This window comes from Zerene cesonia, chromosome 10 (genome assembly GCF_012273895.1).
Source record: "Zerene cesonia ecotype Mississippi chromosome 10, Zerene_cesonia_1.1, whole genome shotgun sequence".
NCBI lineage: Eukaryota > Metazoa > Arthropoda > Insecta > Lepidoptera > Pieridae > Zerene > Zerene cesonia.
The window spans coordinates 6,819,158-6,824,698 of NC_052111.1; the positions used below are offsets into that span (position 1 = coordinate 6,819,158).

The following is a 5,541-nucleotide window of genomic DNA, read 5'->3' on the forward strand; positions in this document are numbered from 1 at the left end:
TTTAAAAATATACACGCTCTATGGTTCCTTTGAGTGGATTGGAGATCCTTGATAATACTAGTTGTACGCCCCGACACCGCCTGGGTACCCAAATATAAAACATCCCATCTTTTAAGTTGCATTAAACTGAACATGGTGTGCATATTTGATTAAAATCGGTTGAGTATAGTTTATGAATTTATCGCGGATAAACAACGTGACACGTAATTTATATATATTAAGATGTAATGAACTGACAATTGTTTTTTATTAAATAATTTTATGGAATGCCTACAAAGCGGATTTAAACACATTTATAATTAATTTTGTTGTTAAATGGCTTCAATCGTCGGGTGAGCAAAGAAGAGTATAAAATATACCTTTGCGATCTTTTGTGTATTTGATTTCTTGCCTAATACCTTAAAAAACTTATTTAGTCTATGTTTATATCATACAGTGTAATACATATACACCTACATATATTTTCATAGGAAATGGTGAACCTTAACTCAAAAAGCATATAAATTATTCTCACACGTATCAAAATGTTGCGCGAAATGTATGATATAAAAACTTATGTCATCAAAAAAAATTGTTTCCGCCCGGGATCGAACCGGGGGCCTTCTGCGTGTTAGGCAGATGTGATAACCGCTACACCACGGAAACTTGTTTACTTCGTATGTATTTACGTAAGACAATCGAATGTAGAGCATCTTGACCAATCACAATTGACCATGATAATAAATGCAAGAAACCCGTTTTGTACACACAATGATAATGTGATATTAATCCCAGTCGTAAATTGTTTGTTTTTATTAATAAAAATATATTATAGATTTGATAGTAAACTGTTTTTGATTACAATTTAGTATGATCATTGTATTTACATTTATTGTTCTTTCGCTTTTAGGTAGAACAGGTATGTTTAATTATTATCTCTTTAACTAGCTGTAACACGCGGCGTCACTCGCATGGTACCCGGGTAATTTGCTAATCGAGATTGTAATCTATCTGTGCATACAGATACGATAACCTGTTTTTTCGTGAAATAGTAACAAACATCCATACATCCGTCTACCCATATCTCTAAACTTTCGCGTTTATAACATTAGTAGGATTAGATTAATATACAATGTACCTACTCAGAGATGTCTTTGAAACATTCATTGATTTCCCACAACAAGGGTATTTTTATTCAATAAAATACCCTTGCCTTGGTACGTAAAACCATTTCCTTGCTTCCAAATAGAAAAGCAAAGGCACATTGCATTGACAATTATGTGTATAAATATTTTGACTTAGCGCCATAATAGGGTAAAACAATTAGCTTGATCTATCTAATATTCTACGCGACTTAAGGATATGTTCAAAAAATGGGTAAAACACCAACGATATATTCAGAAAAATAGGAGGAATAAAAGAAGTAAAAATAACCCACCTCCAGGGCAGTGATCCAAGTGAATTCAAATCCATCGGGACCAATCTTCACGCCCTTGCAACGCGACGTTTATAAATTGTTATGTATTTTCTGTAATTTTGATATTTTTCCTTTCCTAACAGGTTACGATTGCTGTTAAGCAATGACGTCATCTTTTGTACAAACGGTGCCTTTTTTGTGTTTATTGTTTTCTTGTTGTTTCTTTCTAAGTTTGTGCAATAAAGTATTATAAATAAATAAATAAATACTGGACTGGAATAGTTAGATTAAATGTATTAAATATCCTCATATTATCTATAGCGATTTCACGTCTAAAAGTTTAATCTGTGATCTGTAGTTTGATATCGTATTGGAAACCAGATCCATTACTTCGTTTAAATAAAAAACGCAAGTCCCCAGAACTCTTAATGTAGAACTAACGTAAATAAACAAACCATTATTTAAAAAGGGCATTTTGTTATGAAACATTATAATATATTAAATAAGGCGTTTGCATAAAAGCCATGTGTGAAGATTTATCGTTTACCGTAAACTTAATGGAAGCAACAAGAAAAAAGCCTTAGCTGGTGAGTCGTAACTGCGTAGAAAAGACTTCGCCACGATGTTAGTAAGGAATCACTGATATAAATAGGTCAGCATTATATTATAGATATACTAACTGCGCCCCGCGGTTTCACTCGCGTAAATCCGTATCCCGTAGGAATATCGGGATGAAAATTTGCCTATATGTTATTCCAGTTGTCCAGCTATGTACGTACCAAATTTAATGGCAATCGCTTCAAAGTAGTTTTTGCGTGAAAGAGTAACAAACACACACACATCCTTATAAACTTTCGCATTTATAATATTAGTAGGATAGGATTGTTACTGATTAAATAGCCTATTACTTTATTTAAACTTAGTGATAACTAATAAACTAATTCATTGTATATGTTACCTATTCCAGGTCGAATAAGAATAATAGAGAATTACTTTTTTAAGTAATTCATTGTTTCAAATATTAATAATTAACAATTCTTAAACTTATACAAGCCGACAACCACAACAGGTGCTTATAAAAACTCTTTATACATTATCAGAATCGAATAAGATCGAATTAGAAAGTTAGCTATACAAAATCTCAAAAGTTAAACATTTATTTCTTCAAATACTTCTTCTAGAAGCACTAAACTAGCTTCTTCTATTAACAAAATTTTAACAATTTTCACGGGAAATAAACAATAAAATACGCTCCGCTTCACCCTATCATACCTCTTTGAAACTCGATAGGTATAGTACCATCTAGAGAAAACTTGACGTAATTGACTTACCCGCGCCCGCCCCGTTGAAAACGAAAGTAATATTATTATAAACGGGCTTTTAGCTGGCCGGGACTCAGTCTAATACTATTAAATCACGGAAAATGTAAAGCGAGATTCATGTGGATCCTTCGAATTGGATTTTTAACAGTGACCTGAGCTTGGCTATGAGCAGAGTCGTGTCGGCCATGAGCGGGCATATATTTGGTTAACTTGATACACTCTCCTTCCATGCTTCTTTGAGGGGTTTATTCTGTCTGTCTGTTTGTATGTCCCCTGGCTGTTTATTTCATGAACCGTGATATTTTGACCTTTAACATTTTCAGATATGATGTATTTCTGATTCAGTTATAACGTCTGATACTTGACCGATTTGTTATCATCCAGCTAACAAACATAATTTGATTTGTTTAACAATGCAATGTTTAAAAAAGCATTTTTGCAGAATGCTTACGATAAGAAGAAGTGTTACGTACTAAAAATAATTACCTAAAAATAAATATTTGTTCTTTTTTCCCTTTTTCCGTTTATCTTTTGATTAAACACATTGGAGGACATGCAATATACATATAGGTTTTATCGCTAATGTACGAAATATTTTCAAAATCAAAAAAAAACTGTACTTTTATAACATATAAGTAATTCATACGTGCCATTGTATCAAAGATGTAATCATTACATCTAGGACTGAATATAAACTGTATGTAAATACAATTTATAAAACAAGAGATAGGAACTTAATCAAACTTTACGCTGGCTCGATTGAAGATTAAATTTTATTTGTGTTCAAGTCCTCTCCATTATTACACAAAGTAGGCTTTCAATAGGCTCTAGACACCCTAGGCCACGTAATTAGCATCCTGCCCCGTCTGAAAGATATTTGAATACGGATGGGGTAGCGTTAGGCTTGGGGTACAATGTCAAATCAGTTGGGAAGTGTTTGTATAAACCCCTTTTGTGATTACTTTTTCGCTCTATTGTATCTATGACTATGAAATGTCAAATATAAATATTTATTATTAAGTTATTTTGTCATTGTTTTTTGTGTTTAATGGGACTAGATGAGTTAAAAGGATATTGTATAATGTCTTAAGGTTTCAACGAAATTAAAAACAGAAGCGCTATAATACGCTAAAGCTTCCTGAAGGATTGAATATGCTAGTTTGATAATATGTTGAAAACATACCAAAATAACACATATGATACGATAGAAAAATGTCAAAGATGCCTTTTTAATATTTATTTTAATTATTAATAAGCATGCTAATATACGGAAAATTATTCTGATTTTTTGGCCAATTATTCTTCAAGTAACTTAATAATTTAGTGTTGATAAAAATTTTAAAACAATTAATTTGACAAAAGGTCGTAGTATCATTTCTGAGCATGAACGCTTGTAATGTGTATGTATGCATGCGCCCATATGTAACGACAGAGCTGACTGAGACTGTCGATTCGTTGATTGTATGGATGTGTGTACTACTACACCTCATTACTACAGCAATAACGTTATTATATGTTCATCACAGGCATAACACCATTATTAAAACATAGTGATATGTAAAATGCAGTCTAATGTAGGAACGATTAATAATAGCATAGGAGACTATGGAGTGCTATTTCTATTAAGATAATCCAAAAAAAAGTTGTATTAAAATTATTTGTGCCTTATGACATTTGAAATGTATTAATAAATGAAGTGTTAGATGCGTCTGTGTAGCCCAAGCTTTGAATCTCAGCGAGCAACGTACAGCGAGCGGTGTTAACGCTCCTATGGACACGTTAATTGAAAGTGGATTGGAGGTGACAGTGTAGAACGGGCTTTACAATTTTTTAACCTAAAGGGATGTTTGTGTGCTGGCAATTTACAAGCATTGTACGATTCTTTTGTTCGAAGTGAATTTTGAATTTGGAATTTCTGATTTCGAATGTTGGATACAATTTAAAAAGCGGTTATTCTGATCGAATTCGAGTAAACTCTTCTGGATTTCATATTTTCTGAAAGAAATAGTAAAAAAAAAAAACACAGAATTTTTTATTTGAAGAAGTGAAACGTTCCAGAAAGCGTTCGAGAAATCTATGTCAGGTCTGATTCTAAAAAAAATATAAACGATTTTTTATTGATTCAATTATTATTACCTACTGTTAATATTCTGTGTTTTTCCTAACACGTGATTTACATACTTAAGTAACGTAGGTAGGAAAAAAGCTGTTTTTTGGTATATTTATAGCTATTCTGTTCGGTAAATGAGTTTCAACAAAAATACAAGGTGAGATAGCTTGCTTCAATGACATGTATCGTGCCGCAAGTCACAAGCGTTAACCGCTAAAAACAAATAAATAGCGATTTCTAGATATTATCATACATCCTACGCACATGACTGAAAACATTTTACGTATATTTACTAGATATATCTGATACTTGTATTGCATTTTTAGGGTTCCTTGCCCAAACTGTAAGACGATATTGTTTTACTAAAAATTTTCCGTCCATCGGTCTCACCAGGGTGTAAATCGACGAGTAACGATTTCATTTCACATTTTCAAAATAATGTTATATTAAGAGGACTATAATGCGAATTAAACATAATTAAACTTATTACATTCAGATTACAATAGAGTATCCATTTTTAACATGCTTTTATTAGCTTCACTTATGTTTGTAGGTTTTTATGTACCGTCTCCTTTAAGCTTAATTTTGATCCACATTAAACGGACACATTAAATTTCAACTTTGTGAGATTATCATGGATCTTCGAGCATACAATATTTTAATGATTATCTTATAATTCTGATGACAATCGGTAGGATTAAATAATTTCCACA

The 5,541-nt window shown here is 32.1% G+C and overlaps 1 non-coding gene across 1 annotated transcript; it reads right to left on the minus strand.

Annotated features, from left to right (window-relative positions):
* Window positions 1-572: 572 nt before the first annotated feature.
* Window positions 573-645, minus strand: Trnav-aac. The gene has a single exon. It is a non-coding gene; the product is annotated as a tRNA-Val (tRNA).
* Window positions 646-5,541: the final 4,896 nt, after the last annotated feature.